The 23,201-nt window shown below is 43.6% G+C and overlaps 1 protein-coding gene across 2 annotated transcripts in view; it reads right to left on the minus strand.

Annotated features, from left to right (window-relative positions):
* LOC139409090 (polyamine-transporting ATPase 13A3-like) overlaps positions 1-21,976 on the minus strand; it is a 65,885-nt gene extending 43,909 nt beyond the window's left edge. For both annotated transcript variants that reach the window (XM_071153781.1, XM_071153780.1), the window contains exon 1: positions 21,806-21,976. The gene's annotated coding sequence lies outside the window, so the exon portion shown is untranslated. The remainder of the gene's footprint in view (positions 1-21,805) is intronic.
* Between the last annotated feature and the right edge of the window lie 1,225 nt (positions 21,977-23,201).

Here is a 23,201-nt window from a genome sequence, read left to right on the forward strand (position 1 = left end):
ACCTATAACTCAGCAATTTGGATGAGACAGACTGTGGTCCTTCTCTTTTTTTGCCCCTCGCCTGTTCTTGGACACTGGGATAGAAAAGCTAACAATAACCCATGACCTAATGACGGGCTGTCATAATTCATGGAAGAATTCAGAGGGAAAAGTGTTTGTTGTAGTCGTGCTCTCAGCTCAATATGCTTTCTTTATCACTTCCCCTCTTACTTACAGTGCATTGTTGCTGGGCTTTGTTCCCGGCAGTGCTGACATCCAGTTGTATATCACCACCACCAGTGGCCTTAGTCCGTGGTCACCTGCCCCTCCTCTGCTCTCAGGTCAGGATCCTGGACCCCCTGCATCTGCTTTTGTTTAGTGCGTGTGAACCCCCCCCCCCCCCTGATAGAGCTTCTGCTGAGCCAAGTACCAGACATGGCACTGTAAACCATGGCTGAGATTCATGTGTCCCTCGACTGTACATTTTGTGGTATTAGATTCATTCAAATGAGCATTCATCTGTTAAACAGATGCAAATAAAGTTGAATTGAAGTGAATTGATTATACACAAGTGAAAAAAGACCCAAGTTTGCTAGAGGTGAAGTAAAAAGAGGTTTGTACAACCAATACAAATGGCAGGAATGTGTAATAAAACCAAGCTTTTTACAAACGGCAAATAAAGAAAGAGCTCCTTGCCATATCCATTTATTTTATGAGCAGCGTTCGGTTCAATCCCAACCTGTCAAAACAACATGATTCACCCAGTCAAACTCACCTTAAGCTGCGGTAGGAATCCCTAACTCTAAGCGATAGTCCAAAGCAGTAGTCAGTGAAGACTCAATCAATCTCAGAGACCGTTATTACCAAAATCGCAGCGTCAAGATGAGGGACTCAAGTCATCCTGAGTGGAGACCGCACAAACGTTATATCTCATAACAGACAAGACCACGGTGTTGACATTAGAGGTGGCATTCATCCACCGACCAGAAGGTAGAGGGGAACTAGAGATGAAATCAGATTGGGAGGTAAAGGAGATCCCTAGATAAAATGAGTGTAGGCTAGCTCCGGAGGCCGAGAGAGAGAGGGACTGATAGAGGAGAGAAAAACAAAATGTAGAGATCAAACAGCCGTGGAGCCCTAAGTCAGGCCACATGCTCCTGGATTAGCCGTGGCATGGCCCTACAGCCTGGGAAAAACGGCTGATAACACCCTTCGAGAGATTAAGCAATATGTTTTACATAAGAGACGCTTTTTTGGCACTGAATAGACCTCAGCACGGCAAGCATAGGCTACTGCAGATGACCATTCTGATCGTTGGCACTAGCTCGAAACAAACCGAGGCCCTCTTTATGAATGTCGTAATACAAAAACGAAGAGGGAGGTTATGACTTCCGTCTGATCTTGAACTAACTAGCAAGATCTCTAGCTAAGTGCCTTTCAAAGAGAAACATGCTGGATAAGGACTTCAAAGTGGAAGGAGGTCCACAAAGTCAATGTCCATATGCAACAGTTATACACACACATACATAGAGATATTATTTTTGACAATAGTTTGCTGTACCTGCACCAAAACTACAGTATTTTCCCTTCATAGCTTGTTCTCCATCTTTTCAAATAGGGAGACAATTTTGTTTTCAGCACTTTTATTTCCGCAAATGATCAAAACTAGTTCTCATGGCTTGTCGCTCTGCAGCAGAAATATGGTGAGCAATATGTTTGGAACTTTGAATTGCAATAAAATCACAGTATCGAATCACAATAGATATCGTATTGTTACCTAAGTGATAATATCGTATCGCAAGGTCCCTGGCAATTTCTAGCACTAGTATACCTGTGAGGACCAATAAATATTGTTATTTATTAGGATCCCCTATAGCCACTGCAAAAGCATCTGCTACTCTTCCTGGGGTCCACATGAAATAATGCATAGTGCAGAACATTATTAGTCAAGGACAAACACATACATTTAAAACATCACACAGTCTAAATATCAGTACATACACAATATCTAGGTCTAATACATAGTACAGTGCAACAAGATTAATAAAATGGCTGGGTCTTTCCACAGTAAATATTCTTTTCAGTTTTTTAAAACTGGTTTTCTGCTAGCTTGAGCTACCTGGGGTGGCAGAGAGGTACATGTAGTCATGGCTTTATTTAAGACGGTTAGTTTCCCAGCCTCTGTTCTGGACCTGGGGACTGTGAGGAGAACTCTGGTTGCCCGTCTGTGTTGTACCAGATGAGTACCAATTGCTTGAACAGAGTTCGGTACCTTCAACAACAACACCTCGCACAAAGGCCAATAGTGATGCAGTCAATCTCTCCTCAACTTTGAGCCAGGAGAGACTGACATGCATGTTACTGACACATTCCATCCGCGTACATCTAAGTGCGATGCGTACATCTAAGTGCGATAAGTGCTGTTCTGGACCAACTGCAAATTTACCAACGTCCTTCTTTGCTGCACATGACAACATAACTGGGCAGTAGTCCAGGTGCGACAACACTACGGCCTGTGGGACCTGCCTTGTTGATAGTGCTGTTAAGGTAGAGCAGCGCTTTATTATCGACCGACTTCTCCCCATTTTAGCAACCATTGAGTCTATATGTTTTGACCATGAAAGCTTGCTATCTAGGGTTGCACCCAGCAGTTGTCTCCTCAACTTGCTCAATAGCCACATTATTCAGTAATAGATCTAAACAAAGTTTAACGTTGAGTGATTTGTCCCAAAAAGTATGCTTTTAGTTTGAGAGTCGTATTTATTATGGATCCCCGGCAGCAGCTACTCTTCCTGGGATCCAGCAAAATTAACACAGTTAAACATTTTCAAAACATTGCAATACATTCATAACAGATTTCACAACATATTAAGTGTGTGCCCTCATGCCTCAGAGCATGCGCAGCCCAGCTGGCTGGTGTGTTTACGGACATATTCAATCAATCCCTATCCCAGTCTGTTGTTCCCACATGCTTCAAGAGGGCCACCATTGTTCCTGTTCCCAAGAAAGCTAAGGTAACTGAGCTAAACGACTATCGCCCAGTAGCACTCACTTCCGTCATCATGAAGTGCTTTGAGAGACTAGTCAAGGATCATATCACCTCCACCCTACCTGACACCCTAGACCCACTCCAATTTGCTTACTGCCCCAATAGGTCCACAGACGATGCAATCACACTGCCCTAACCCACCTGGACAAGAGGAATACCTATGTAAGAATGCTGTTCATCAACTACAGCTCAGCATTCAACACCATATTACCCTCCAAACTCGTCATTAAGCTCGAGATCCTGGGTCTCGACACAGCCCTCTGCAACTGGGTCCTGGACTTTGACGGGACGGCCCCAGGTGGCGAGGGTAGGAAACAACATCTCCACCCCGCTGATCCTCAACACTGGGGCCCCACAAGGGTGCGTTCTCAGCCCTCTCCTGTATTCCCTGTTCACCCATGACTGCGTGGCCATGCACACCTCCAACTCAATCATCAAGTTTGCATACGACACTACAGTGGTAGGCTTTATTACCAACAACGACGAGACAGCCTAAAGGGAGGAGGTGAGGTCCCTCGGAGTGTGGTGTCAGGAAAACAACCTCACACTCAACAAAACAAAGGAGATGATTGTGGACTTCAGGAAACAGCAGAGGGAACACCCCCCTATCCACATCAACGGGACAGTAGAGGAGTAGAGGAGAAGGTGGAAAGTTAAGTTCCTAAGCGTACACATCACAGACAAACTGAAATGGTCCACCCACACAGACAGCGTGGTGAAGAAGGCGCAATAGCGCCTCTTCAACCTCAGGAGGCTGAAGAAATTAGGCTTGTCACCAAAAACACAAACTTTCAGATGCACAATCGAGAAAATTCTGTCGGGCTGTATCACCGCCTGGCACGGTAACTACTCCGCCCACAACCGCAAGACTCTCCAGAGGGTAGTGAGTAGAGGTCGACCGATTAATCTGAATGGCAGATTAATTAGGGCCGATTTCAAGTTCATAACAATCGGTAATCTGCATTTTTGGACACCAATCATGGCCGATTACATTGCACTCCATGAGGAGACTGCATGGCAGGCTGGCTACCTGTTATGCAAGTGCAGCAAGGAGCCAAGGTAAGGTGCTAGCTAGCATTAAACGTATCTTAATCACTAGTTAACTACACATGGTTGATGCTATTACTAGTTTATCTAGCTTGTCCTGTGTTGCATATAATCGATGCGGTGCCTGTTAATTTATCATTGAATCACAGCCTACTTCGCCAAACGGGTGATTTAACAAGCGCATTCGCGAAAAAAAGCACTCATTGCACCAATGTGTACTGAACCATAAACATCAACACCTTTCTTAAAATCAATACACAAGTATATATTTTTAAACCTGCATATTTAGTTAATATTGCCTGCTAACATGAATTTCTTTTAACTAGGGAAATTGTGTCACTTCTCTTGCGTTCTGTGAAACAGAGTCAGGGAATATGCAGCAGTTTGAGCCTGCTGCTGCCTACCACCTCTCAGTCAAACTGCACTATCAAATCATAGACTTAATTATAATATAATATCACACAGAAATACGAGCCTTAGGTCATTAATATGGTCAAATCCGGAAACTATCATTTCAAAAACAAAACGTTTATTCTTTCAGTGAAATATGGAACCGTTCTGTATTTTATCCAACGGGTGGCATCCGTAAGTCTAAATATTGCTGTTACATTGCACAACCTTCAATGTTGTCATAATTACGTACAATTCTGGCAAATTAGTTCGCAACGAGCCAGGCTCAAGCATTCATTCAAACAGCACTTTACAGAGTTGGCCAGCAGCTCTTCGCAATGCTTCAAGCATTGCGCTGTTTATGACTTCAAGCCTATCAACTCCCGAGATTAGGCTGGCAATACTAAAGTACCTATTAGAACATCCAATAGTCAAAGGTATATGAAATTCAAATGGTATAGAGAGAAATAGTCCTATAATAACTACAACCTAAAACTTCTTACCTGGGAATATTGAAAATTCATGTTAAAAGAAACCACCAGCTTTCATATGTTCTCATGTTCTGAGCAAGGAACTTAAACGTTAGCTCTTTTTTTTTTTTTACATGGCACATATTGCACTTTTACTTTCTTCTCCAACACTATTTGTATTATTTAAACCAAATTGAACAAGTTTCATTATTTGAGACTAAATTGATTTTATTTAAGTTAAAATAAGTGTTCATTGTTCATTCAGTATTGTTGTAATTGTCATTAGAAATATATACAAATAAAAAAAATTAAGAAAAAAATGTACAAAATAAAAATCGTCCGATTAAAATCGGTAACGGCTTTTTTTGTCCTCCAATAATCGGTATCGGCGTTGAAAAGTCAATTGGTCGACCTCTAGTAGTGAGGTCTGCACAACGCATCACCGGGGGCAAACTACCTGCCCTCCAAGACACCTACACCACCCGATGTTACAGGAAGGCCAAAAAGATAATCAAGGACAACAACCACCCGAGCCACTGCCTGTTCACCCCGCTATCATCCAGAAGACGAGGTCAGTACAGGTGCATAAAAGTTGGGGCCGAGAGAGTGAATAACAGTCCTTGAGAGAAGCTGTTTAACAGCCATCACTAACATTGAGTGGCTGCTGCCAACATACTGACTCAAATCTCTAGCCACTTTAATAATTCAAACTTGGATGTAATAAATGTATCACTAGTCACTTTAAACAATGTTTTTTTTACATAATGTTTACATACCCTACATTACTCGTCTCATATGTATATACTGTACTCTATACCATCTACTGCATCTTGCCTATGCCGTTCGGCCATCGCTCATCCATATATTTATATGTACATATTCCTATTCATTCCTTACACTTGTGTGTATAAGGTTAGTAGTGGTGAAATTAGATTACTTGTTAGATATTTCTGCATGGTCAGAACTAGAAGCACAAGCATTTCGCTACACTCGCATTAACATATGCTAACCATGTGTATGTGGCCAATAAACTTTGATTTGACCTTTAACACAAAATCAAATGTTTGTCACGTGCGCCGAATACAACAGGTATTAAACCTTAGCATTTCACTAACTTACAGGCTCTAACCAATGGTGCCAAAAAAAGGTACGTGTGTGTGTAAAGAAATAAAACTGTAGAAAGACATTTGAAAAAAAAGAGTAGCAAGGCTATATACAGACACCTGTTAGTCAGGCTTATATAGTATGTACATGTAGGTATCGTTAAAGTGACTGTGCATATATGATGAACAGAGTAGCAGCAGCGTAAGAGGGGTTGGGGGCACACAATGCAAATAGTCCGGGTAACCATTGGTTACCTGTTCAGGAGTCTTATGGCTCGGGGGTAAATCTTTTTTGTTTCCTGAGGGGGAATAGGCTTTGTCGTGCCCTCTTCATGACTGTCTTGGTGTGTTTGGACAAATCTAGTTTGCTGTTGATGTGGACACCAAGGAACTTGAAGCTCTCAACCTGCTCCACTACAGCCCCGTCGATGAGAATGGGGACGTGTTCGGTGCTCCTTTTCCTGTAGTCCACAATCATCTCCTTAGTCTTGGTTACATTGAGGGATAGGTTGATATTCTGGCACGACCCGGCCAGGTCTCTGACCTCCTCCCTATAGGCTGTCTCGTCGTTGTCGGTGATATCAGGCCTACCACTGTTGTGTCGTCAGCAAACTTGATGGGGATGGAGTCGTGCCTGGCCATGCAGTCGTGTGTGAACAGGGAGTACAGGAGGGGACTGAACACGCACCCCTGGGGAGCTCCAGTGTTGATGATCAGCGTGGCAGATGTGTTGCTACTTACCCTAACCACTTGGGGGCGGCCTGTCAGGAAGTCCAGGATCCAGTTGCAGAGGGAGGTGTTTAGTCCCAGGATCCTTAGCTTGGTGATGAGCTTTCAGGGTACTATGGTGTAGAACACTGAGCTGTAATCAATGAACAGTATTATCACATAGGTGTTCCTTTTGTCCAGGTGGGAAAGGGCAGTGTGGAGTGCAATAGAGATTGCATCATCTGTGGATCCGTTTGGGAGGTATGCAAATTTGAGTGGGTCTAGGGTTTCTGGGATAATGGTGTTGATGTGAGCCATTACCAGCCTTTCAAAGCACTTCATGGCTACGGACGTGAGTGCTACGGGTCTGTAGTCATTTAGGCAGGTTGCCTTTGTGTTCTTGGGCACAGGGACTATGGTGGTCTGCTTGAAGCATGTTGGTATTACAGACTCAATCAGGGACATGTTGAAAATGTCAGTGAAGACACCTGCCAGTTGGTCAGCACATGCCCGTAGCACACAACCTGGTAATCCGTCTGGCCCCGCAGCCATGTGTATGTTGACCTGTTTAAAAAGGTCTTCCTCACGTTGGCTACGGAGAGCGTGGTCACACAGTCGTCCAGAACAGCTGATGCTCTCATGCATGCCTCAGTGTTGCTTTCCTCGAAGCGAGCATAGAAGTGATTTAGCTCGTCTGGTAGGCTATTGTCACTGGGCAGCTCGCGGCTGTGCTTCCCTTTGTAGTCTGTAATAGTTTGCAAGCCCTGCCACATCCGACGAGTGTCGGAGCTGGTGTAGTATGATTCAATCTTAGCCCTGTATTGCCTGTTTGATGGTTCGTCGCAGGGCAAAGCTTCCGGGTTAGAGTCCCACACCTTGAAAGCGGCAGCTCTACCCTTTAGCGCAGTGCGAATGTTGCCTGTAATCCACGGCTTCTGGTTGGGGTATGTACGTACAGTCACTGTGGGGACAACGTCCTCAATGCACTTATTGATAAAGCCAGTGTATTCCTCAATGTCATCGGAAGAATCCCGGAACATGTTCCAGTCTGTGATAGCAAAGCAGTCCTGTAGTTTAGCATCTGCTTCATCTGACAATTGTTTTTATAGACGGAGTCACTGGTGCTTCATGCTTTAATCTTTGCTCGTAAGCAGTAATCAGGAGGACAGTTGTGGTCGGATTTACCAAATGGAGGGCGAGGGAGAGCTTTGTACGCGTCTGTGTGTGTGGAGTACAGGTTATCTACAATTGTTTTTCCTCTGGTTGCACATTTAACATGTTGATAGAGATTTGGTAGAACTGATTTAAGTTTGCATTAAAAAAAGTCTCCGACCACTAGGAGCGAGTGGTTTGGGTGAGTGGTTTCCTGTTTGCTTATTTCCTTATACAGCTGACTGAGTGCGGTCTTAGTGCCAGAATCTGTCTGTGGTGGTAAATAAACAGCCACGAAAAGTATAGCTGAGAACTCTCTAGGCAAGTAGTGTGGTCTGCAGTTTATCACAATATACTCAACTTCAGGCGAGCAAAATCTAGAGAGACTTCCTTAGATTTCGTGCACCAGCTGTTGTTTACAAATATGCACAGACCGCACCCCCCCTCGTCTTACGACCTGTGTGCTGTTCTATCCTGCCGGTGCAGCATATATCCATGTCGTCGTTCGGTCACGATTCTGTGAAGCATAGGATATTACAGTTTTTGATGTCCTGTTGGTAGGATATTCGTGATCTTACCTCGTCTAGTTTATTGTCCATTGATTGCACGTTGGCGAGTAATATTGACGGTAACAGCAGCTTTCCTAGTTGTCTTCTGCGGGTCCGAACGAGGCATCCGGCTCTTCATCCTCGGCTTCACTTCCTCTTGCGAATAACTGGGATGTCTGCCCTGTGGGTTGTTTGGAGATTATCGTGCGAGTCCTGCTTGCTGTTGTTGTTGAAGAAATCTTTGTCTAATCCGAGGTGAGTGATCGCTGTCCTGATATCCAGAAGCTATTTTCTGCCGTAAGATAAGGTTGTAGAAACATTATGTACAAAATAATTTACAAATATCGCGAAAAAAAACACATAATAGCACAATTGGTTAGGAGGCCGTAAAACGGCGGCCATTTCCTCCAGCGCCATCTTGGGCACTATGCGTATATGCGTTTGTCTATGCTTGCTTCACAGTCCCCGCTGTTCCATAAGCTGTATTTTTACCAGTTTTTTTTAAATACATTTTTTTCCTGCTGGCATGATGATGTGGAATAGAGTTCCATGTAGTCATGGCTCTATTTAGTACTGTGTGCCTCCCATAGTATGTTCTGGACTTGGGCACTGTGAAGAGACTGGTGGCATGCCTTGTGGGGTATGCATGAGTGTCCGAGCTGTGTGACAATAGTTCGAACAGGCAGCTCGGTGCATTCAACATGTCAATGTCACAAATACAAGTAGTGATAGTCAATCTCTCCTCCACTTTGAGCCATGAGAGATTGACATGCATATTAATGTTAGCTCTCTGTGTACATCCAAAGGCCAGATGTGCTGCCCTGTTGTGAGCCAATTGCAATTTTCCTCAGTCCCTCTTTATGGCACCTGACCAAGCGACTGAACAGCAGTCCAGGTGCGACAAACCTATGGACTTCTCTCCATCTTAGCTACTGTTGTATCAATATGTTTTGACCATGACAGTTTACAATCCAGGGTTACTCCAAGCAGTTTAGTTTCGTCAACTTCACTAGATATAATTTCAGCGTGCCATTTCACATCAACAATGTTCAGTCTTCGAGGGTACCAGTTCGGACTCCCCATTTCGGCAGAAAAACTTGATTCTCTGGTTCACTCCGTAGCGCAAAATTTCACATTTGTTTCTATTTTAATCTAAAGCACTTCATTACGCTTTCAGTGATGGGGGTTGCTGGTTTGTCTTGGCCTTGGAAGGTAAACCGCAGGGCAGGGACTAGAAAGGCCACCCTCTATGTGCCGCAGCCCGTGGGCTTGGAGTGCAAACAGTGCCAGGCTACTGAAGGGACTTGCACCATGTCAGGATATTTCTCGCCCCAACTCCGGATCAACATGGGCAGACCTGTTACAGACCACAGTCTTTGAGCTCACCTGTGAAAAGTACCCAGGCATCGGCTCAAAGGCCTGGGGGAGATTGGTGCCGCGCTTCTCAAGCCCTCCATAACCACCTCCAAATCTCCAGTTTGGCAAGAACACCCTGTACTAACTTGAGCTTTCCAGAAAGCAGAGTTTGGTGGTCAACAGGGCAAGGTCAGAAAGAGGGGCTCTAACAGACTGTGATAGTGAACACTGCAGCCAGATGCAGAAAAAGTAACGAGGTACTTTTCTTCACATCTGAAATGTTTAATTATCCTAATCAATTCATCCCAAAAATGGAATGTACATTATCAATGGGATACAAATCATGGCAAAACAGGATGCCGAAGAGCCTCAACTTCTGCAGTTGGCACATTCATGAGGAAACCAAGAAGAGACTGTCAAGTCTTCAAATAAAATCTGACACCCAAACTAATCTATTAACAAAGACTTACCTCCAAGATGCTCCTGATCAAAGAAAAAAAGAAATATGGGCTAGTAGTAGATAGCATTTTATTCCTCAAAGGCAGTTTAGTTATTTATTCATCACAGTGACCATACACTACCAGTCAACAGTTTTAGAATACCTACTCATTCAAAGGTTTCTTTATTTTTTACACTGTATAATATTGGAGACATCAAAACTATGAAATAATGCATGTTTATTTGTAATACATTTGATAGTGTGTAGATTGAGGAATTAAAAAAAAAAAACATTTTAGAATAAGGCTGTAACGTAACCAAACGTGGAAAAAGTCAAGGGGTCTGAATTACTTTCCGAATGCACTGTACGTACATATCCCAACCAGAAGCCATGGATTACAGGCAACACCCTCACTGGGCAAAAAGTTAGAGCTGCCGCTTTCAATGAGTGGGATGCTTATAAGAAATTCCACTAAGACCTCCGACAAGTACAGCATACAGACAAAGCGTGAATACAGGACTAAAATCGAATCCTACTACGCCGGCTCTGGTCGTTTAAACACTTGACACTTACATGCGACTTCTGCTATCAAAATACGAAGACCGCATTGAAAAGACGGGAGACACAAAAGTCGTTTTGTGGTCTGATTGTGTTCAGATCTGGCTGACCACTTCAACAGGTGGTCAGGGATGCATTGTGTGCAGATTTCTCCTCTGAACGCAATCAGGCTACCGAAAGCGCATACAATGAGCGACGCCATCAACACTGCTCCCACAAGTATCCAGAAAACGTATGTTTTGGGAGTAAGAGGCACATTTTCATTATAGCGTTGGAGGAAATACGTTCCTAGCATGAGGAACGCGTTTGTTGGCCTCAAATGTGAGGGGGTAGCAAATATTTAGAAACTATATTTTTGGTTTGGCTAGCGTTATGCTAATCCTTTTACAATCCATTTAGTGTTGCTTGCTAGCTACAGAGGCTAGCTTGCTAGTTAGCTACTGCAATTAGTTGTAAATATAATAACACCAGTATGCGTTTGTAGAGCGCACTCTGGCATTTGAATATAGCGCGGGATAAGGGAATCCGGACACACTGTAGACGCATGACGCTGTCAGAATTCCATCAGAGCACTAAAGCTGCACAAACTGTCAAGTCGAGACACGGCCCGACACTCGGTGGAGGTGGTAGGGCTTGGAAACTATCAGGGAAACCCAGCCGCGAGCTGACCAGTGACGTGAGCCTACCAGACGAGTTAAATGCCTTCTGTGCTCGCGTCGAGGCACGCAACACTGAACCTAGCATGAGAGGACCAGCTGTTCCGGTCTCTACGTAGCTGATGAGAGTAAGACCTATAAACAGGTTAACATTCAGAAGGCCGCGGGGCTAGACTGATTACCAGGACGCATACTCAGACCATGCACTGACCAGCTCGCAAGTGTCTTTACTGACATTTTCAACCTCTCCCTGACCCAGTCTGGGAGAGACTGCGCACATGTTTCAAGCAGACCACCATAGTTAGGGCCCTATAAAATCTGCGATGCAAAGAACGCAGATGGAATCCAGACATAAACGGAATGCAATACTCAAAAATGAATTGAACTTAAGGAATCAACTAATCAACTATATTGATTATTTATTAAATAGCCTAAGTTTATCGTAAGAAATTAACAGAATGCATCAGTGATTCGTATTTCCTGCAACTTTCTGAAGAGACAATAAGAATTCTCCATCTCTGTATGTGCGGTGCACGCGTGTACCACTTTCTGTTAGTGAAAAGTGTTCTGGTAGATAGAAAGGGTTTCCCAAAGACCTATTTTAAAGTGTGATTGAGAGCAGAAACTTGAGAAAATATAAATGATTTTATAGGGCCTGTGCCCAAGAATGCCAAGGTAACCTGTCTAAATGACTATTGCCAGCTAGCACTCACATCTGTAGCAATGAAAGGCTGATCATGGCTCACATCAACACCACCATCCCAGACACCCTAGACCCCCTCCAATTCGCATACCGCCCCAACAGATCCACAGATGACGCAATCCCTATTGCACTCCACACTGCCCTCCTCCACCTGAACAAGAGAATGCTGTTCATCGACTACAGCTCAGCATTCAAAACCATAGTTCCCTCCAAGCTCATCACTAAGCTCAGGACCCTGGGACTAAACACCCTCTGCAACTGGATCCTGGACTTCCTGACATCCAGGATCCGGAGTTGGGGCGAGAAATTGTATGTTACCGTGAAATGCTTACGTACAAGCCCTTAACCTCTCTGGGATATTTGGGACGGTAGTGTCCCACCCCGCCAACAGCCAGTGAAAGTGCAGGGCGCCAAATTCAAAACAACAAAAATCTCAAAATTAAAATTCCTCAAGCATACAAGTATTTTACACAATTTAAGATAAAATTCTCGTTAATCCAGCCAGTGTCTGATTTCAAAAAGGCTTTACAGCGAAAGCACCACAGACGATTATGTTAGGTCACCACCAAGTCACAGAAAAACACAGCCATTTTTCCAGCCAAATAGAGGAGTCACAAAAAGCACAAATATAGATACAATTAATCACTAACCTTTGATGATCTTCATCAGATGACACTCATAGGACATCATGTTACACAATACATGTTTTGTTCGATAAAGTGCATATTTATATCCAACAATCTCATTTTACATTGGCGTGTTATGTTCAGTAGTTCCAAAACATGCGGTGATTTTGCAGAGAGCCACATCAATTTACAGAAATACTCATTGTAAACATTGATAAAAGATACAACTATTATACATGGAACTTTAGATGAACTTCTCCTTAATGCAACCGCTGTGTCAGATTTAACCCATGCAATAATCTGAGAATGGCGCTCAGAGACCAAAACAGCCAAAGAGATATCCGCCATGTTGTGGAGTCAATATTAGTCAGAAATAGCATTATAAATATTCACTTACCTTTGATGATCTTCATCAGAATGCACTCCCAGGAATCCCAGTTCCATAATAAAATGTTTTGTTCGATAATGTCCATAATTTATGTCCAAATAGATACTTTTGTTAGGGCGTTTGGTAAACAAATCCAAACGCACGTGCAAGTCGAGCCGAAAGGTTGGTCGAAAAGTCCAAAAGTTATATTATAGGTCGTAGAAACATGTCAAACTAAGTATAGAATCAATCTTAAGGATGTTTTTAACATAAATATTCAATAATGTTCCAACCCGGAGAATTCCTTTGTCTGTAGAAAAGCATTGGAACGCAAGCTAACTTTCACATGACCGCGCGTCACGAGCTCGTGGCAATCTGCCAGACACCTGGCTCATTCCCCTCTTATTTCGGCCCCACTTCACAGTAGAGGCCTCAAAGTTCTAAAGACTGTTGACATCTAGTCGAAGCCAGGGGAAGTGCAACATGACCAATATCACACTGTATCTTCAATAGGGCATGAGTTGAAAAACAACCAACCTCAGATTTCCCACTTCCGAGTTGGATTTTTTTCTCAGGTTTTCACCTGCCATATAAGTTCTGTTATACTCACAGACATCATTCAAACAGTTTTCTATCCAAATATACTAATTATATGCATATTCTAGCTTTTATGGCTGAGTAGCAGGCAGTTTACTCTGGGCACCTTATTCATCCAAGCTACTCAATACTGCCCCCCCAGTCACCAAGAAGTTACTATTTCTTGAACTGCATTGTTGGGTAAAGAAAATATTTACTAAAATAAACGTTTACATTTAAAAAAAAAATGATAACAAGAAGGTTATTTTTGGGGCCTTCCTCTGACACCGCCTAGCATATAGGTCCTGAATGTCAGGAAGCTTGGTCCCAGTGATGTACTGGGCTATACGCACTACCCTCTTTAGCACCTTATGGTCCAGATGCCGAGCTGTTGCCATACCAGGCGGTGATGCAACCGGTCAGGATGCTCTCAATGGTGCAGCTCTAAAACTTTAGAACTCTGGGGACAGAGTCCAAATCTTCAGTCTCCCGACTGGGAAAGGTGCTGTCATGCCCTCTTCACAACTGTCTTGTGTGTTTGGACCATGACAATTTGCTGGTGATGTGGACACAAAGGAACTTGAAACTCTCGACCCGCTCCACTTCAGTCCCGTTGATGTTAATGGGGGCCTGTTAGGCCCACCTTTTCCTGTAGTCCACGATCAGCTCCTTTGTCTTGCTCACATTGAGGGAGAGGTTGTCCTGGCACCACACTGCCAGGTCTATGACACCATCCCTATAGGCTGTTCTCGTTAGCAAACTTAGTGGTGTTGGAGTCATGCTTGGCCACGCAGTTGTGGGTGAACAGTGTACAGGTGGGGACTAAGCACGCACCCGAGGGGCCCGTGTTGAGGATCAGCGTGGCAGATGAGTTGTTGCCTGCACTTACCACCTGGGGGCAGCCCGTCAGGAAGTCCCGCATCCAGTTGCAGAGGGAGGTGTTTAGTCCCAGGGTCCTAGGCTTAGTGGTGAACTTGTTTAAAGGTCTTGCTCACATCGGCTACGGAGAGCGTGATCACAATCGTCTGGATCGGCTGGTGCTCTCATGCATGCTTCAGTGTTGCCTGCCTCGAAGCAAGCATAAAAAGGCATTTAGCGCGTCTGGTAGGCTTGCGTCACTGGGCAGTCCGCGGCTGAGTTTCCCTTTGTAGTCAGTATATTTTTCAAGCCCTGCCACATCGAACGACTGTCAGAGCCGGTGTAGTAGAATTCAATCTTAGTCTTGTATTGACGCTTTGCCTTTTTGATGGTTCGTCTGAGGGCATAGCGGGACTTCTTCCTTGAAAGCGGCAGCTCTAACTTTTATCTCAGTGCAGATGTTGCCTGTAATCCATGGCTTCTGGTTGGGAAATGTACGTATGGTCACTGTGAGGACAACGTCATCAATGCACTTATTGATGAAGCCGGTGACTGGGCTGGTATACTCCTCAATGCCATTGGATGAATCCAGGAACATATATTTCAGTCTGTGCTACGCTACAGTCCTGTAGAGTAGCATCCCCGTCATCTGACCACTTCCGTATTGAGCGATGGCTCAAGACTACTTTAATATTATAGATCTCGCATCAACAGTTACTGACAAATAGACACTCCCAGCCCTCGTCTTACCAGACGTAGCTGCTCTGTCCTGCCAATGCATAGAGAAGCCAGCCAGCTCTATATTATCCGTGTCGTCATTCAGCCACATCTTGTTGAAACAGAAGATATTACAGTTTATGTCCCGTTTGGTAGGATAGTCAATCGTCCAGTTTGTTTTCCAATGATTACACGTTGGCCAGTAATATGGAGGGAAGTGGTGGTTAACCTACTCATCCTGTGTTCGTATACTCATACTAAGTGCACAAATTGTGACGTAAATTGAGCATGTAGTATGCTTATTGGTCATAGTATGGATATAGTTAGTATATCAAAAGTTCCCGGACGTCCGTTATGACATCAGAACTCTCAGATCAACCCTACTCCTCAGCCAGAGCGTCCAGTGTGCGCTCTGAACCCCCTGAGAGTGAAATGCTCTGAAAAGCTAGCAAAAAGTTGCATAGCAACAGCATCAACTTCCTGTAGACAGGCAGAGCTCTAGTACGCTCAACTGAAAGGATACCGTTCATTTACAAATGAACTAATAGTATGTAGTATATACTCATTAAGTATGTAGTATGTTAGTATGGGTAATTGAACACAGCTAGGGACTTCCAATAGGCCGATGGCACATCATGGAAACTGTAGCCTACTGTTCAGATGAGTTAAATGGAAACTGAAATCTTGACTGACTGTAGACCTATAACCTCATATAGCTTTAATATTAACTCCTGCAGAATTAATCATTTCTAGTCGTAAAATTATACACCAAATGGTGGCAAAATGTTAACTTGAGAACAGGTGTGAAGAAATATTCTTTCTTTCATCATCTTGAGAGAATGCAAATGTAATTTGTAAACTTTCCAGTTCTCTTTTGTTATTACATTCTCCCCCCAGTCCCTAAACGCCTTTGCTCTACAAAAGAAGCAGGGATGACAGAAAACTTTCCCGATGTCAACTAGATTGAAACTATTCACGACGTTCTGGTGAGCATGGGTTTATTTAGTCTTCTAGGGCAACATATAATGACAGAAGAGAAGCTGCATCTAATTATAGAGATGAATTACAACAACAACAAAAAACCGTACCAATATGTTGGAAATTATAAGCAGAAAAGTATCTAAATCATGCAAAGCATAATCATGCACCCAGTCAACAAAATACTTTGCAGTCTGACTGTAGCCTCCAGCACATTTTCTATATTAGCGAGTTATGGTCGGGTGCAAGCCTCAGATTTCCACATATAGTTGGGCGGTTGCGAATGGGTTATTAGCAATTGCAGGCGGGTGCGGGTGAACAAACAGCTGACTGGGCACCACTAATATAAATACATATACACACATACATATCTCTCTACCTCAATTACCTCGTACCCCTGCACATCGACTGACTGGTACCTTGTGCATATAGTCAAGTTAACATTACTCGTTGTGTATTTATTCCTTGTGTTATTATTTTTATATTTTCTCAGCATTGTTGGGAAGGGCCTGTAAGTAAGCATTTCACTGTTAGTCTACACCTGTTGTTTACGAAGCATGTGACAAATAAAATGTGATTTGATCCGGCTGATCACTTGTATCCTAAGGTTTACTTAATTTCTTTGATTTGGGCAAAGCCCTAATTTCCTGAAAGAGCAACTGCCACTAAAAAAACTCAACTTCTCATATAGGAAACAGACTATGTGGCATCGATTTGAGTTAAACATGTATTGTCTAAATGTACTACTACTACCTGTAAATAGGATAATTTGGGTCATGATTTCAGTCACATCTAAAACAGAGTTGTGAGACTTGTGGTTGTGACTGCATCACAATGTCAATGAAGGTTCGGCTTGTTTCACACATGCTCACAGCTGGCAGCACCCAAGTGATCATCAATTCAGAGTCCAGAAGCACACAACCCAAGCATAATTTGGGTTGACTTTGGATATCCCTTTGGGGTTAGTTAGGGTAAATTTGTACATGGGACAATGTTAAAATTCCAATAGCTCCAAATTTCAATGACTTAACCTCAAACATACTATACATTGTAGAAATGTATATACACACATTGAAAGCATTTAATGAGAACTAAAAGGTGTGCAACATGAAAATATTGCCTAATTAATATTGTGAAATTTATTGACAGTCTTTAACTAGCCCTCTGAGATAGCCTGAGTGCCGACAGAGATGGCCGCCTCGCTTCGCGTTCCTAGGAAACTATGCAGTTTTTTGTTTTTTTACGTGTTATTTCTTACATTAGTACCCCAGGTCATCTTAGGTTTCATTACATACAGTCGAGAAGAACTACTGAATATAAGATCAGCATCAACTCACCATCAGTACGACCAAGAATATGTTTTTCGCGACGCGGATCCTGTGTTCTGCCTTACAAACAGGACAACGGAGTGGATCCTATGCAGCGACCCAAAAAAACGACTCCGAAAGAGAGGGAAACGAGGCGGTCTTCTGGTCAGACTCCGGAGACGGGCACAGCGCACACCACTCCCTAGCATTCTTCTTGCCAATGTCCAGTCTCTTGACAACAAGGTTGATGAAATCCGAGCAAGGGTAGCATTCCAGAGGGACATCAGAGACTGTAACGTTCTTTGCTTCACGGAAACGTGGCTTACTGGAGAGACGCTATCCGAAGCGGTGCAGCCAACAGGTTTCTCCACGCATCGCGCAGACAGGAAAAAACATCTTTCTGGTAAAAAGAGGGGCGGGGGCGTATGCCTTATGACTAACGTGACATGGTGCGATGAAAGAAACATACAGGAACTCAAATCCTTCTGTTCACCTGATTTAGAATTCCTCACAATCAAATGTAGACCGCATTATCTACCAAGAGAATTCTCTTCGATTATAATCACAGCCGTATATATCCCCCCCCAAGCAGACACATCGATGGCTCTGAACGAACTTTATTTAACTCTCTGCAAACTGGAAACAATTTATCCGGAGGCTGCATTCATTGTAGCTGGGGATTTTAACAAGGCTAATCTGAAAACAAGACTCCCCAAATTTTATCAGCATATCGATTGCGCAACCAGGGGAGGAAAGACCTTGGACCATTGTTACTCTAACTTCCGCGACGCATATAAGGCCCTGCCCCGCCCCCCTTTCGGAAAAGCTGACCACGACTCCATTTTGTTGATCCCTGCCTACAGACAGAAACTAAAACAAGAGGCTCCCACGCTGAGGTCTGTCCAACGCTGGTCCGACCAAGCTGACTCCACACTCCAAGACTGCTTCCATCACGTGGACTGGGAGATGTTTCGTATTGCGTCAGATAACAACATTGACGAATACGCTGATTCGGTGTGCGAGTTCATTAGAACATGCGTTGAAGATGTCGTTCCCATAGCAACGATTAAAACATTCCCTAACCAGAAACCGTGGATTGATGGCAGCATTCGTGTGAAACTGAAAGCGCGAACCACTGCTTTTAATCAGGGCAAGGTGTCTGGTAACATGACCGAATACAAACAGTGCAGCTATTCCCTCCGCAAGGCTATCAAACAAGCTAAGCGCCAGTACAGAGACAAAGTAGAATCTCAATTCAACGGCTCAGACACAAGAGGCATGTGGCAGGGTCTACAGTCAATCACGGACTACAGGAAGAAACCCAGCCCAGTCACGGACCAGGATGTCTTGCTCCCAGGCAGACTAAATAACTTTTTTGCCCGCTTTGAGGACAATACAGTGCCACTGACACGGCCTGCAACGAAAACATGCGGTCTCTCCTTCACTGCAGCCGAGGTGAGTAAGACATTTAAACGTGTTAACCCTCGCAAGGCTGCAGGCCCAGATGGCATCCCCAGCCGCGCCCTCAGAGCATGCGCAGACCAGCTGGCCGGTGTGTTTACGGACATATTCAATCAATCCCTATACCAGTCTGCTGTTCCCACATGCTTCAAGAGGGCCACCATTGTTCCTGTTCCCAAGAAAGCTAAGGTAACTGAGCTAAATGACTACCGCCCCGTAGCACTCACATCCGTCATCATGAAGTGCTTTGAGAGACTAGTCAAGGACCATATCACCTCCACCCTACCTGACACCCTAGACCCACTCCAATTTGCTTACCGCCCAAATAGGTCCACAGACGATGCAATCTCAACCACACTGCACACTGCCCTAACCCATCTGGACAAGAGGAATACCTATGTGAGAATGCTGTTCATCGACTACAGCTCGGCATTCAACACCATAGTACCCTCCAAGCTCGTCATCAAGCTCGAGACCCTGGGTCTCGACCACGCCCTGTGCAACTGGGTACTGGACTTCCTGACGGGCCGCCCCCAGGTGGTGAGGGTAGGCAACAACATCTCCTCCCCGCTGATCCTCAACACTGGGGCCCCACAAGGTTGCGTTCTGAGCCCTCTCCTGTACTCCCTGTTCACCCACGACTGCGTGGCCACGCACGCCTCCAACTCAATCATCAAGTTTGCGGACGACACAACAGTGGTAGGCTTGATTACCAACAACGATGAGACAGCCTAAAGGGAGGAGGTGAGGGCCCTCGGAGTGTGGTGTCAGGAAAACAACCTCACACTCAACGTCAACAAAACTAAGGAGATGATTGTGGACTTCAGGAAACAGCAGAGGGAACACCCCCCTATCCACATCGATGGAACAGTAGTGGAGAGGGTAGCAAGTTTTAAGTTCCTCGGCATACACATCACAGACAAACTGAATTGGTCCACTCACACAGACAGCATCGTGAAGAAGGCGCAGCAGCGCCTCTTCAACCTCAGGAGGCTGAAGAAATTCGGCTTGTCACCAAAAGCACTCACAAACTTCTACAGATGCACAATCGAGAGCATCCTGGCGGGCTGTATCACCGCCTGGTATGGCAACTGCACCGCCCTCAACCGTAAGGCTCTCCAGAGGGTAGTGAGGTCTGCACAACGCATCACCGGGGGCAAACTACCTGCCCTCCAGGACACCTACACCACCCGATGTCACAGGAAGGCCATAAAGATCATCAAGGACATCAACCACCCGAGCCACTGCCTGTTCACCCCGCTATCATCCAGAAGGCGAGGTCAGTACAGGTGCATCAAAGCTGGGACCGAGAGACTGAAAAACAGCTTCTATCTCAAGGCCATCAGACTGTTAAACAGCCACCACTAACACTGAGTGGCTGCTGCCAACACACTGACACTGACTCAACTCCAGCCACTTTAATAATGGGAATTGATGGGAAATGATGTAAATATATCACTAGCCACTTTAAACAATGCTACCTTATATAAATGTTACTTACCCTACATTATTCATCTCATATGCATACGTATATACTGTACTCTATATCATCGACGGTATCCTTATGTAATACATGTATCACTAGCCACTTTATACTATACTATGCCACTTTGTTTACATACTCATCTCATTTGTACATACTGTACCCGATACCATCTACTGTATCTTGCCTATGCTGCTCTGTACCATCACTCATTCATATATCCTTATGTACATATTCTTTATCCCCTTACACTGTGTACAAGACAGTAGTTTTGGAATTGTTAGTTAGATTACTTGTTATTACTGCATTGTCGGAACTAGAAGCACAAGCATTTCGCTACACTCGCATTAACATCTGCTAACCATGTGTATGTGACAAATAAATTTGATTTGATTTGATGAGCCTGGAGAAATGTAACCACTCAAATCCATAGACAGCTATGGAGGAAAGGACTGACTATCCATGATATAACAATTATAGTTTTAACCATGTTTTGAGGCTATACAGTGTTTGTTTACAAACATTGGAGTAAAACAAGCTTATATTTTGGTTTCTGATGGGGTACAAAAGTTGAAGCTCATAAGGCATTTTTTTGTTATATTCAAGAATCAATGGGTATATCTTTAATTTATACGTCCAAAGATGGATATAGTAACTAAGGATTCCAGCTTTAAAACTAATTCCTCTAACCTGCTACGTTAATACTCCTAACCTGCTGCGTAAATTCTCCTAACCTTGTACGAAAAGTCACTTCTGTTAGTCAAAACCGGCAGACCTGCCCGCCTGAGTGCAGTGCAGTAGCCACTCATTAGATACAGAGCCAGACAACGATGATACACACTAGCTAGCTACCTAACGTTAGTTAGTAGCAAAAGCAAATAGTCGTGTTGTTTTGTCATCTTGGTTATTTTAGCCAGCCAACTCTGTCATAAACGGCATACAATACCAGCTAGCAAAGCTTAGCTAAATTAGCTTGTTTTCTTCAGATAATATCATGAGTGTATCTCGCTAGCCCTACTCTTTCAGCTGTCAATGTGAAACTACTTACTTGGGTCAGGAGAGACGGCAGACAACCGACATGAGGAATCCCCATTTGATTATACACATGGGAACGCAATCCGACCAAGTCTATCTAACGTTACACTCATGGCTGAGGATGACTGGCACTGTGTCTAGGTTGCTTTCTTATAGACAGCTAGCTAGCCTATATAGCACGCTCCAACAGTACATGGGGTGATGTGGAGGGTTCAAATGAAATTAATAAAGACACTTACCAGAACCACCTGGACTCTCTGAAGATCACCTGAGAGTCATAGTAAGACGAGAACAGCTATTGTTAAATGGGAAAACGTTGTTGAAGAGTCAAATAGTTCCTTAGCTAGCTGGCCATCTATATTTTAATATCTAACGTGTTTGACAGCTCAGTGGAAGAGCGAGCGAATGAGTCGTCGAATGAACTGCCTGAAACTGGCTCACTTACCAAGAGGATGTTTGTCACAGGATATGAGATCACGAGAGAACCTACGCAAGGTGAAATGGCACACATTCTTTCTTTATGATATCTTCTATTCATTCACCTCGTTGGGTCACATTTGTTGTCTTTAAACATTACAATCTAGCGTTACATTTCATTCATGGTTGTACTCTGCATGCATAGCCACAGCATGAATAGGCTAGTGGCCAATCCTCAAAAGGGCTTTAGTTTTTGAGATACCCCTACCCGAGGTAGAACAAAAGACAACCATGTTTTTTTCACATCTCTAATGTCTCCCAGTTATAAAATGGATGGTTGTTAAAAAAATATTTTACCTCAAAAGTGGTTAAATGTATAGATATGACACACACTAAACTCAAAATGTGGGCGGGCTGTGGTCATCATAGAGGGGACAGAAGGCACGTCCATGTTCAATAGACTAAGTTTTTAGGAATGGGGTCATAATAGCTTATAACCAAAACGGTTCAAACGCTAGACACATTTATATGAAAAAAAATACATTTAAACATGCCACATTGGCTTCAGAAATTGCCAGAATCTTATGTTTACCACAGAGAGAGGGTTATTCTATCTGTTCTCTACCATTCCTGGCTGGCAAAGTACCAGGATGTGCTGGTTTTGGATCTGAATTTAGAGAACTGAATTTGAAAACTGAATCTGAATGCATCCAAGAACTTGAGTGCCTTCAGAAAGTATTCATAGCCCTTGACTTATTCCACATGTTGTATTACAACCTGAATTCAAAACGGATTAAATTGATATTTTGTTCTCACCCATCTACACACAATACCCCATAATGACAAAAATAAAACGTTTTCAGAAATTAAAGCAAATGTATTGAAAATGAAACATCTCATTTACTTACATAAGTATTCACACCCGAGTCAATACTTTGTAGAAACACTTTTGGCAGCGATTAGATTACAGCTATGATTCTTTCTGGAAAAGTCTCTAAATGATAATGCCCTCAAAACTGGTGTTTGGGGGATATATAGGAATGGGGGTTGTTAGGTCTGAGACTAAGTCGAGGGTCGGAAAACTGTGCCAATATATCCTCCAAACACCAGCTTCGATGGCATTATCACTTTTATACAACATATTCAAATAATGATTGACATATTTTCATTAAAAACGTTATTTTGGTGAATTTATTCATACTATTTAATCCTTCCACA

This window comes from Oncorhynchus clarkii, chromosome 5 (assembly GCF_045791955.1).
Source record: "Oncorhynchus clarkii lewisi isolate Uvic-CL-2024 chromosome 5, UVic_Ocla_1.0, whole genome shotgun sequence".
Taxonomy (NCBI): Eukaryota; Metazoa; Chordata; class Actinopteri; order Salmoniformes; family Salmonidae; genus Oncorhynchus; species Oncorhynchus clarkii.